General features: G+C 37.6%; 1 protein-coding gene across 50 annotated transcripts in view; it reads left to right on the top strand.

The window, feature by feature from the left end:
• Positions 1-13,252, top strand: part of TBC1D5 (TBC1 domain family member 5) — a 589,150-nt gene that overhangs the window by 187,782 nt on the left and 388,116 nt on the right. For 8 of the 50 annotated variants that reach the window (XM_081573317.1, XM_081573360.1, XM_081573332.1 and 5 more), the window contains one exon: positions 8,924-8,991. The exons of 31 other annotated variants lie outside the window; for them this stretch is intronic. The gene's annotated coding sequence lies outside the window, so the exon portion shown is untranslated. Of the gene's footprint in view, positions 1-8,015; positions 8,341-8,923; positions 8,992-13,252 lie in introns of all 50 variants that reach the window. 11 more of the 50 variants (XM_081573324.1, XM_081573364.1, XM_081573336.1 and 8 more) reach the window with 4 other exon arrangements.

Genomic DNA, 13,252 nt, shown 5'->3' with positions numbered 1-13,252 from the left:
CATGATGGGGGTGGTGTTTTAATGTTGAACGTATGATTCCACGTATAACTGTAGACCTGTTACAGATCTGTAATACAGGACTCTTAATTGTATGAAATGGCCATGTAACTGGAATGATCACTGTAATGAGGCTTTAGTTTCATGGTTTTTTCCCCCTAGAATGTTGAGTGCTTAAAAACTGATCTCAGATTTTGTGCTATAATGTTACAATGTAGGAAGGATGCTGTGTTACATTTCCAGTAATAAAAGAGAATATCAAAGGAGAAAATTACTATTTAGAATACATATAGCTGTAGTTTGAAAGTTTGAATTTTAGCATTTCTATCCCTTGTGAAACTGTGGTATTATATATTTTTTAGCAAAATTTATCAGATGTAACATGGGCATGCTGCTGCTGCTGCTAAGTCACTTCAGTCGTGGCCGACTGTGCGACCCAATGGACTGCAGCCTACCAGGCTCCTCTGTCCACGGGATTTTCCAGGCAAGAGTACTGGAGTGGGGTGCCATTGCCTTCTCCGGTAACAGGGCATACTTCCACACAAAATAGAAAACTAAATTGAAATGTATAAGTGAAATTAAATTAATTGCTAATTAATTTTAAATTAAAGAAAAGATAGTTATCTTTTATAAAAGAATGAGATGATAACTTGATTTCTTTGTTTCTAAAACATATGAAATATACAATAGATGTATTTTGTTTAATCTGGAGAAATGAATGAATGAACAAATGACCGGAGATTTTTAACAGAAATAGTATGTGAAAACAGAAATGCTATTTTCTTTTAGGAAAGAGATTTTCTTTTGGGTTTTTGTTTCCCTCAACCCTTGGCTACCACTTTATCACTTGGGAAGACCTTTATTTCAGTCACCAGCCATGTACGTATATAACTTTTCCAAAGAAAATGGCAATACTAATGATTTTTCTGGAATTACTAAGATTCTTTCTTTCTTTCTTTAAAATAGCAGTGTATGAATACTAACAAAATGTGGCTGTTGATAAATCAGTCTTATTCCTTGATACTGATTTAAACCTTATTGGATATTTGGACTCATTTTTTTTTTTTTCATTCAATAGTAGGGTATCACTATGCAATGTGATAGGCTCAAAGTTAAAACAATGCGTAAGAAGGGTGGTTAAGGGTTAAGAACTCATGAATTGATGTATGGACGCTAGTTTTTTTAAGTACAGAGTTTAAAAGAAAGATAAGCATGTTCCTGTGCTGGGTGCTTCAGACAGAGATGAAGACCTGAGGAAGTGCTCGTCAGTGACGTTGGGGCGCCCATGGCGAGCCGAGAAGCCTGGTGAAGAGGGTGGGTGGGTGGAGAATGGAGGTTTGTTAGAAGGACTCGGGCTTCTCAGACATTTCTTTACGTTCCTCTGCTTTTGCTGTTCTGTTCCTTTTGAATAAGATGACCTTGACAGGAACTTCTACCTAATGTTTCTTCAAGATTCATTTCAAATTGTCTTTCTTCTATCATATACCTTAATATACTCCTTTCTTGGCACTTTGTGTATACTCTTGTCATGTTGAATTAAAATTATTTGTTTACATTTCTGTGTTCTTTACTGTCAGCTCTTATGGCTTAAGGGCAGTTTCTGAATTATGTTTTTGCCTCTAGTGTTTTTAGCACAGTGAGGGGTCATAATAGAGTCTGGTTGAAGGAATGAATAAAAGCATTTCACGTCATAGGATCTGGCTGTAATAAAAGAGTTAGAATGCTCTGGGTCTATGTGGGCCCTTGTGAATTTTTTTTTACTTTTCAATAATAACTTTTTTTTTTAAATAAAATGTCTGGGAGGTCCTTTTTATTCAATTTTTTCCCATCCCCTCCCCTTCACGATGAATGATTTGTATTTTTTGCTGACATAAGTGCTCCATGTTTTTGGTAAAGATACTATAGTTAAGCAATATGGAAGTGTGTAAAGTTTAAAACTACTTATAATTCCTTCCCCAGAGATGACCATTGTTTCTTGTTTGTATGTTCTTCTGGATTACCCTCCTTCCATTTTTAATACCTTTCTGTCTTTCTCCTCTTATTTTCCTTTAAAAATTTTATCTATCCAAGCCCTTTAAAGGTGCTTTTGAAATATAGGTTCATCGCTGGATTTCTTCGCAGACTGCGGAGTGCGCTTTGATAACTGCAGCAGACATTTTCAGTACCTCAGGTTGGACTTTCTCCATTTTGAAGTCCACTTTTGCCCTTGCTTCTGTGACGCTGCACATTCCTGGTTATCCCTCGTTGACGACCGTATCTCTCTGAGCTTCTTTTCCTCTGCCTGGGCTTTAAGTGTTTGCATTTCTCAAGATCCAGTGCTTTTCTCCATCACTACACATTCCTCTTGACAGTATTGTCTGTCCAGGACTTCAGGAAGCAGCTCCGTGACTCTCGAGTTGACAGCTCCAGCCGAGAGGGCTGTTTACCTCCACACCCACTTACCTCACTGTGTGTGTTTACTATGTACGTGGTATTTCTGAACTTAGACTTCACGGTAGTTCTTCAGATTCAGCAGGTCTACAATTGAATTTATTCTGTTCTTGCTTCATTTGACCTTCTTCTAGTTATCCTAGTTTCAGTAAGTAATATCTTTCTTTGCAGTTGTGCAACCAGAAAAGTCTTAATCATCATATTCAATCCATCAACAAATGCCCCTGGGTCATATTCTAAATTTTGATATACTTATGGATCTATTTTGGAATTAATTTTGATCTGTTAATCTGTATATCTCTCCTCAGACAGACCTTACACTTTCAAATAACTATAGATCTATTGTGGATTTTCCATCTTGCAAAGCTATTTCCTTCATTGTATACTGCTTAAATAAATCCTAGGTGTGCTCAGGCAATTTAGGGCTTCAATATGTTTGTTAAGTCTGCCGCTTTCTGCTTTCACAGTCCCTTTGGAGTATCTATTAGAACTGCATTAGAGGTACCGATTACTTTGAGGAGAGTTTATATCTTCCCAATAACAAGTCTTCTCATCCAGGAGCATGTTGTGCTTCTTGATTTAATCAAACACCGTTTAAACCCTTCAAACAAGTCACACATTTTCTCCATCAGTGTTTTTCACAATGCGTGAAAGTTGTCGTTGCTACTGTACTGGGATATTTCCTGTATTTTCTTTGTGGTTCATCTAGTGTTCAGAGTAGTCTCTGGCACTTCACTTTAATACTTACTGAGTTTCAAGCAGTTTTGGATTTATTTTTTTAACTTTGTAGTTTTAAGCATTTTATAAATTAAAAACATTTTTAAAATTATGTTTTTGTAGATAAATGACTGTTGTAAATTATAATTTTTTCTTCCTTTTAAATTTTATACTTCTTGTTTTGTTTATTTGACCTATTGGGGTAGCTAAAATCTCCTTAACAATGTTGAACAAAATAGCCAATATCTTGATTATCTATTAAGAGAAGTGTATTTATGTTTTACCATTATATCTGCTATTTGTGTTTCTTTTCCATACTAACAAATGCTTTACTAAGGAATGGAAGGTGTTTTTTTTTTTTTGTCTTTTTTGCTTAGGTTATTTTTTAATTAGGAATGTGTATTAAATTTTATCAAAGGTTTGCTACATTTAATGAAGTGATATTATGATCTTTTCTTCTTTAGGTTACTTAGAAAATCTATTAACTGATTATATAGTATTAAATTGCCCTTGCATTTCTGGAAAGAACCCATCTTGGTCACAGTATATTGTGAGTTCATTTGTTCTTGTGCTCTCTTTGTCACGTTTTGCTGTTACAGAGTCATGCTAACATAAAATAACTTGGGACATTTCCGTTTCTTTCAGGATATTTATAGTAGGAATTATTAACTACTTTCAGTTCAGTTCAGTCGTGTCTAGCTCTTTGCTATACTATAAACTGCAGTATGCCAGGCTGCCCTGTCCTTCACCAGCTCCTGGAGTTTACTCAAACTCATGTCCATCGGGTCAGTGATGCCATCCAACCATCTCATCCTCTGTCATCCCCTTCTCCTCCCACCTTCAATCTTTCCCAGCATCAGGGTCTTTTCTAATGAGTCAGTTCTTCACATCAGGTGGCCAAAGGATTGCAGCTTAAGCTTCAGCATCAGTCCTTCCAATGAACACCCGGGACTGATTTCCTTTAGGATGGACTGGTTGGATCTCCTTGCAGTCCAAGGGACTCTCAAGAGTCTTCTCCAACACCACAGCTCAAAAGCATCAATTCTTTGGCACTCAGCTTTCTTTATGGTCCAACTATCACATCCGTATATGACTATGGGAAAAACCATAGCTCTGAGTAGACAGACGTTTGTCTGTAAAGTAGTATCTCTGCTTTTTAATATGCTGTCCAGGTTGATCATAGTTTCTCTTCCAAAAAGAAAGTGTCTTTTAATTTTATAGTTGCAGTCCCCACTTGCAGTGATTTTGGAGCCTAAGAAAATAAAGTCTGTCACTGTTTCCATTGTTTCCCCATCTATTTGTCATGAAGTGATGGGACCGCATGCCATGATCTTAGTTTTTTTTTTTTTCTATTCATTTTTTAATTGAAGGATAATTGCTTTACAGAATGTGGTCTTAGTTTTTTGAATGTTGAGTTTTAAGCCAACTTTTTCACTGTCCTCTTTCACTTTCATCAAGAGGCTCTTTAGTTCCTCTTTGCTTTCTGCCATAAGGATGGTGTCGTATGCATATCTGAGGTTATTAATATTTCTCCTGGCAATCTTGATTCCAGCTTGTGCTTCTTCCAGTCCAGCATTTTGCCTAATGTACTCTGCATGTAAGTTAAATAAGCAGGGTGACAATATACAGAATTGACATACTCCTTTCCCAATTTGAAACCAGTCTGTTGATCCATGTCCGGTTCTAACTGTTGCTTTTTGATCTGCATACAGATTTCTCAGAAGGCAGGTCAGGTGGTCTGGTATTCCCCTCTCTTTAAGAATTTTCCACAGTTCGCTATGATCCACATAGTCAAAGGTTTGAGCATAGTCAGTGAAGCAGAAGTAGATATTTTACTGGAATTCTCTTGCTTTTTCTATGATCCAACAGAGGTTGGCACTTTGATCTCTGGTTCCTCTGCCTTTTCTAAATCCAGCTTGAACATCTGGAAGTTCATGGTTCACGTACTGTTGAAGCGCGGCTTGGAGAATTTTGAGCATTACTTTGATAGTGTGTGCTGCTGCTGCTGCCGCGAAGTTGCTTCAGTCACGTCCAACTCTGTGCGACCCCAGAGACGGCAGTCCACCAAGCTCCCCCGTCCCTGGGACTCTCTCCGCAAGAACAGTGAAGTGGGTTGCCATTTCCTTCTCCAGTGCAGGAAAGTGAAAAGTGAAACTGAAGTTGCTCTGTTGTGTCTGACTCTTCCTAACCCCATGGACTGTAGCCTACCAGGCTCCTCTGTCCACGGGATTTTCCAGGCAAGAGGACTGGGGTGGGGTGCCATTTCCTTCTCCAGATAGCGTGTGAGATGAGTGCAATTGTGTGGTAGCTTGAACGTTCTTTGGCATTGCCTTTCTTTGGGATTAGAATGAAAACTGACCCTTTCCAGTCCAGTGACCACTGCTGAGTTTTCCAAATCCTCTAGCATATTGAGTGCAGCACTTTCACAGCATCATCTTTTAGGATTTGAAATAGCTTTAAGGGTTGTTAAAATTTGCCCATTGTGCCTTTGGTTGGGAGTGAGGGATGTTGTGATATTAAAGGAAGATCTTTTACTACATTTATAATTGTCTTCTAAAATTTTGGGTTGTCTACAGTTTCTTTACAGCCCAGATCAGAGTGTGGATTTAGGAAACTATCCATTTCATTATCGTTCTTTTTAATTTTATTTGGATCTTCACATTTTGGGGCACAAAGTTGTAGATAGTACTCCTTTTAACCCCTGTGTTTTAAAAAAATCCTATTTGGATATGGTATAATATCCTCTTTCCTCTTTCTAAAAAAAAAAAAATTAAGGTTTTTTTCTTTTGCTTTAATTAATTTGTGTGTAACCTTTCCATTGTAAAATGGAATACTGCTGAAGAAAACTATAGAAAGAAATGTATATATCAGTGAGTTATTATAAGAGAAACATGGTTGTAATGATCACCCAGGTCAAGAAGGGGATCTTTGCCAGCCCCGGCAGAAGCCCTTCCGTGTGTTTTAAGCATCCTTTTCTCTCCCAAATGAGGCACTTTTCTGACTTTCAGAATAATAAGTTATTTAATTTTCACGCACGTATTCCTGTCCAGGCACAACAATTTGGTGTTGCCTATTTTTAAAAAACTATCTTTGCCTTTAAGTCTTGCTTAACCTGTAGTTCCTCCCTCCAGTACTTCCTTTTCTGTACAAAAGATTTTCTGAAGAATCTGGGCTGTTGGACCCATAGAGTTCTCATGGTTCAGGTAACATTCTGTTCTGTATTTTCTCCAGGTTGGCAGGTACCACCAGAGCTTGACTGGATGTAGGCTTAATTTCTTATACAAGCTTGTAGGTGCTATCGAGTCCTTTCATCAGGAGGCGGGTAACACCTCTATCACTTTAACTTCGGCAGCACTGATGTGCAAAGCCTAATGTGTTCACTCATTATTTCATGTGTTATGCAATGTTTTCCTTATGTAACCCATTGAGAAGTGAAATTTATTTCAATTTCTGGTTAAGTGTTTTTTGACGTTAGAAAATTCTAGATTTGTATCGTGGTTAGGATATATGGACTCTACATTTATTAAGATTACCTTTGTCTCTCCTCCTGGGTTTCAGCAGACAAGCACTTCATTTTCGGGCTTCCCTTTTGGCTCAGCTGGTAAAGAATCTGCCTGCAATGCGGAAGACCTGGGTTCGATCCCTGGGTTGGGAAGATCCCCTGGGGAAGGGAAAGGCTACCTACTCCAGTATTCTGGCCAGGGGAATTCCATGGACTGTGTAGTCCATGGAGTCACAAAGAGTCAGACAGGACTGAGCGACTTTCACTCCTTCATTATGCAAATTTCCAAATGTTCCATTGGCATTTGTAAAGAACTTTTATTTTTTTTGCTTGTGATTTAAATATTTTATATTGAAATATAAAATCAAATTTTTTAGTGTATTCTTCAAATGGTCTAGGAAAGGTTCTAGTTTCTTTTTCCACAATGTGATTAAGAGTCAGTGTGGTTCTGCATGTGACTGAGAACAGGGTTGGCATAGTCTGGTTCACGGCTGCATCTTGTGTGCCATCCATTTCTGTACAACACACAGACCAAGAAAGGCTTCTACATTTTTAATTTTTTTAAAAAAAGAAAAGTGTATTTTGTGACACATGAACATTTATATGAAATTTAATTTTCAGTGCCTGTAAATAGAGCTTTACTGAAGTATAGCCATGCTCATTATTTATAGCAAAATTGAGTAAGTTAGGAAAGAGTCTGGTCCACAAAACATAAAATTATACCTGTGTGGCCCTTTGCAGAGTCAATTTGCTAACCCCTAGCAGTGAAATGCACCCTTTCTCCTTATGTTCCTCATTTACCTTTGGTCTGGTGTTCACAACCAATAATTTGTTATGGGACTATGTAAAAAGTCCCCAAGTATAACTACATGAATTCAACCTTGCTTGTGACCATTAATTTTTGACCACATTGAAGTCTATTTCCCATGCAGTATTTTCGTCTTCTGTGTATAACTGTTGAAAGCTTTAAAAAGAGAAGCCCATTTGATATTGATGGTGTGCTATTAATGTTGCTTTTCCTCAATTTCATTCAGACAGTCTTAGCCATTATTAATATTAAATTGTAATTTAAGGTGATAATTTTATATTGTGCAATCTGTTAAGTTTGTGTTTTCTGTAGAATTTCTTATTTTCAATGAAATCAAACTGAAATTGAAATAAACAAATTGGTTGTTAAAATCATTCTGAGAGCAAATCCTCTGAGTTTTGAGGAACATGATTTTAATTTTAATTTTATTAAAGATTCACTGTTAGAGTTGACTTTCCTTATGAATAAAGTCATAGTTCATTGATTTAAGGTATTTTAAAACAATTTTGGCAAACTAAGGGTTCTTGAAAAACGGTCTAATCTTGTCATAATGTTTTATAGGTAGAGAGAAGAATTTGGCTGTGTTAAAAACAAGACAGCAGGCCCAAAATGGAGTCAGTTATGCTAAACCCCATGGGACCACACTGCGACAACTTAATTACAGTATTGGCTCTCCCAGAAATGAAATCTTAAACCAGTCGATCAAGAATTACCTACTAAACACTAGACCCTTGCTCTCCCCTAAAGAAGAATGTGTGTGTGTGCTCAGTTATGCCCAGCTCTTTTGCGACCCAGTGGACTATAGCGCACCAGACTTCTCTGACCATGGGATATTCCAGGCAAGAATACTGGAATGGGTTCCCATTTCCTTCTTCAAGGGATCCAGGTACCTTCCCAACCCAGGGGTTGAACCCGCATCTCTTCCATCTCCTGCATTGACAGGCAGATTCTTCACCACTACTGGCACCACCTGGGAAGCCCCAAATTGGGATGATCTTGCCATAACCAGTCTTCTTATTTGCCTGATAAACCTTCTTGTTCCTACTTTCTTCTGCCTATAAAAATCTCTCATTTTTGTACACTTCCTTGGCATTCCTTCTGTCTGCTAAATGGGATGGTGCCCAACTCGTATTTGTTGGATAAAACCAGTAAGATCTTTAAAATTTACTTAGTTGAATTTTGCTTTTTAATAGCTGTTATAACCATGTAAGTTGGTTACTCTAATTCACAAGAGAGAAGAATTTGTATCATGAGAATTTCTAATGTTTTTATATCATAGTTTGCTGGGTAATCAGGAAGCCAGGATTGACCTTTCCTTAAGGATTTAAGCTCACTGTGTTTTATTTTCGTATATGGCTGTGTCTTTCTCTGTATCTGTATCCTGTTTTACTTAAATTTCTAATATTTATGCCTGACAAATTGTTCTATGTAAAATATTACCTTCTAATGTTTTTAACTTTCTATGGCAGTTACTTATGCTCAGATACCAAAAAAGAAAAGACCAGAAGGTGACTACCAATGAAAATTGCAGTGAAAAGTAAGCAAAATATATTTCCATTTTTATGTTTGCTAGTATCAATGCACATTGTTAAACTTTATATAAAAGTTTTAAATATTTATATATATATAAATGTATATTTATTGACACACAATCTTCTAATCCCATCAATAATTACGTGTAACTGGGAATGTTAATTCATTTAAACCATTGTGTGTCAAAGCAGCCCTGAGAAATAAGTAGCCACCACTCTGTTCTTTTCCCTAATACACTGGTTTTATATTCATCTTGTTTTAAAAGTTGTTCATGGAAAATTTGTTCATTTTTCTTGTGATTGATTCTTGATTTTACACTCACTTTTTCTAGTTTTGTCACCAAGGAATAGTTAGAATCAATACTTGCTGTTTTACTAGTAATTTAAGCGGTTATCAACATATAACATGCTTTTCATTCGTGTTAAGCAGTTAAATTTTTATTTGCTTCAACGTTTTCTAAGTATGTGTTTACCAATGTCTTAAATGTTCCTTCTGCTTGTTTATGCTTTTTCTATTCTTACTTTTCATACTTACAAAAAAAAATAGGAATGGTCAGTGAGTATAACTCACTTTTGTATATAAATTATTGCTCTAAGGTCAGTTAATAACGGTCATTTCTTGCTGTTAGGGCTTCCCTTGTGGCTCAGCTGGTAAAGAATCCTCCTGCAATGCGGGAGACCTGGGTTTGATCCTGGGTTGGGAAGATCCTCTGGAGAAGGGAAAGGCTACCCACTCCAGTATTCTTGCTGTCAAGGAATTTTATAATCTGTAACAATCATCTTTGAAAAGTTTTCTAAGTAGTTATTTAATAAAAATAATTAAATTATAAAATTTGAAAAGGAGTCGCCATTTTGATAACTAGCTCTGTTTTAAGATTATCCTTTAAAAATATCAGTTGTGGTCCATTGGATTCTAATAAGCGTTTGGGGGTAGGAGAGAAAGGTATGCAAAAAGGCATGTCCTGATCAACCCTGTGCTTGTGGATATTTTTGTGTAGAGAGTATGTAAGGTGGTGTTGGAGGCAGGCTCGGTCGCTATCATATATCATGGGAAGCAGTAGGGAGAACCTGAGTTGGGGTGGGTACTGACTAGACATGAAGAGAAGATGGTAATGAAAAGGAAGTTTAAACCATTGGAAATTGCCTTCTTTTGGTAGGTAAAAAGCTTAAATAGCAATAATTTTATACAGTTCAACTTATTACATTCATTATCAACTTATGTTAGTAAGGAAACACGTAACTGTTAAATATTTAAAATGAAGACAAATACTGAACAAGCTGTAGTGTTTATGAGGAGCAGGGGTCAGTGACACGAGAATGGAAAGATTGTGCTTTCTGATGCCCACCTGGGTGTGCACCCTTTCGGATCTGGCTTGGCTCCTATTTGTGTAGAGCTTTTACTCAGCGCCCAGATGGCAGAAAAGCTCCCCATGCTGGGAATGGGTGAAGAAGCTGCGTGTTCATTTGTCATCAAGCTTTGTTAATTTTCTAGAAAATGTTCCTGACGATCACACGTTCTTGTTCTTCTTGTCCAGAATGTGTTTAAACTAAGCTTCCTGGATAAAAGTTCCTACTACTTCTTTTTTTTTTTTCCAACCTTCTCCCTGTCCTTTCAGGACAAGCCCCAGCTCTGGTCTATGTGCCTTTCCTCACTGATTACATTAGTTACGGGTTTCCTGTGGAGCTCTGAGTAAAGCTTCCTCAATTACTCCTCTGTGAGCTAACATACCATGTTTGTTTGTTTGTTTGTTTTTTCAGAAGATGTTTTTGGGTGAGTTCCTTTTAAAAGAATGGATTCAGTTCAGTTCACTTCACTCGCTTAGTTGTGTCCGACTCTTTGCAACCCCATGAACCGCAGCACGCCAGGCCTCCCTGTTCATCACCAACTTCCGGAGTTTACCCAAACTCATGTCCATCGAGTCAGTGATGCCATCCAGCCATCTCATCCTCTGTCGTCCCCTTTTCCTCCTGCCCTCAATCTTTCCCAGCATCAGGGTCTTTTCCAGTGAGTCAACTCTTCACATGAGGTGGCCAAAGTATTGGAGTTTCAGCTTCAACATCAGTCCTTCCAATGAACACCCAGGACTGATGTCCTTTAGGATGGACTGGTTGGATCTCCTTGCAGTCCAAGGGACTCTCAAGAGTCCTCTCCAGCATCACAGTTCAAAAGCATCAATTCTTCAGCACTCAGCTTTCTTTATAGTCCAACTCTCACATCCATACATGACCTCTGGAAAAACCATAGCCTTGACTAGACGGACCTTTGTTGGCAAAGTAATGTCTCTGCTTTTTAATAGACTGCCTAGGTTGGTCATAACTTTCCTTCCAAGGAGTAAGCATCGTTTAATTTCATGGCTGCAGTCACCATCTGCAGTGATTTTGGAGCCCAAAATAAAATCAGTCACTGTTTCCACTGTTTCCCCATCTATTTCCCATGAAGTGATGGGACCAGATGCCATGATCTTAGTTTTCTGAATGTTGAGCTTTAAGCCAACTTCTTCACTCTCCTCTTTCACTTTTATCAAGAGGCTTTTTAGTTCTTCTTCACTTTCTGCCATAAGGGTGGTGTCATCTGCATATCTGAGGTTATTGATATTTCTCCCAGCAATCTTGATTCCACCTTGTGCTTCATCCAGCCCAGCATTTCTCATGATGTACTCTGCATAGTGAAATGGTAAATAATGGGCTTTTGTAAAGGACTTTTTGTATTGATGTCTTTATAATGACCCTGAGCTGTTATTTAAATCTTAGGTTAGTTTGTGTAGTCTTTCTCACCAAATATACTTACGCTCCTGTAGAGTGGGGATTTTATTTGAAGTGTCTTTATATCTTTAAGAGACATATGAGGTGAAAGTTGTCTATAAAAATAGCATGTGTCTTACAAACAGAAGATACTACACCCACCATAGTGGCTGAGTGAGAGGATTTAAAGTAAGGAAAGAGTAGTTGTTCATGGTTGACTCAACCAGTCTCCTGTTGTTGAACATTTGGGTTGTTTCCAGTATTTTGCTTTTATTAAAAATATTGTAATGATGGAGGTGAGAGGGATGTTCAGGTGAGACGGGACATGGGTAAACCTGTGGCTGATTCATGTTGGTATTTGGTAGACACCAACACAATACTGTAAAGCAATTATCCTTCTAATTAAAATAAGTAAATTAAAAAAATATTCTAATGAATAAGCTTGTACAGATCCTAAATTCCTTACCTGCAATCCATAGGGAGACTAGCTGTTTAGAAATTCACATTTTTTTGGATTTCACAAGTGTGAATGTGATATATGTTCCAAAATTACAGAGCATTTCTACAGAGCACCAGGTAAACAAGTTACTGTTTTAGATGGAAAATGTGTGATTACCACAGTGTTGGCTAAATAAAGCCCGTAAATAGCTTCATATTAACTCAGATTAATTTTATTGCCGGATGACGTTATATAAAAATTAGGAATTTGCTTTGGTTTTTGGAGCTTGTGGGCATGTGCATATATGTATGTGTTCTAATGTATCTGTGGGAATAATTTCCAATGTGGATTTTCTGGATGAAGAGAAAATGCATTTCTAGTTTTACTCAATATTGCCATGTTCCCCTTGCTGGCGTTGTACCTGTTTCTACCCTCACCAGCAGTGTGTAGTGGCAGAGCTGGTCTTTCCCTGTGTGATTGCTAGTCTGTGTTGTCAGACTTGAGGATTTTTGCTAATCTGATGAGTGAAAAATAGAATCTCATTGTAGTTTTATAAAGAACATTTTTAAAGACAAGGAATGGCCTGTTCGTATGGCTTTAGTTCAGGATTTTTGTATAGACTGATAACCTTTTAACAGTGATTTGAAGATTTCTTAAATCTTTAAAGGCCTTAAAGGTTCTTTGAATAGCAGCCCGGACACAGGACTTGCTTCCCTCCCCTTCCTTCTCTGTCTCTCTTTTGTCCCGAATATGATGGCCCAGGTTGCGTTTGTGCTCAGTCTGTTAATCCAGTAAAGACTTAACTTGTACCATATAGTCAGTTTTGTGTTTGTCCCTCAGTTGATATGGTAACAGTTTATTTTCTATTTCCCAAGTAGGATTTGGAGCTAGTATATTAATAGTGAACAGAACCCTTGGAAAGTGGAAAATTCCATGTTAAATGTTAGGACACGCTGTTTCTCTAGCCCCGGGAACTGTGGAATTGTGGCACAAGCTTCTCTCGGCCTTTGAGCTCCTATACTGTCTGTTTCTTCTCAGGGGAGTGACATTTTTCTAGACTCCTGTCCATGATGAGCTTCTTTTGT

Source organism: Giraffa tippelskirchi, chromosome 2 (assembly GCF_054371585.1).
Source record: "Giraffa tippelskirchi isolate mGirTip1 chromosome 2, T2T-mGirTip1v1.2.pri, whole genome shotgun sequence".
Classification (NCBI taxonomy): domain Eukaryota; kingdom Metazoa; phylum Chordata; class Mammalia; order Artiodactyla; family Giraffidae; genus Giraffa; species Giraffa tippelskirchi.
The sequence above is the reverse complement of the archived record's forward strand: the minus strand, read 5'-3'. Positions and strand labels throughout refer to the sequence as shown.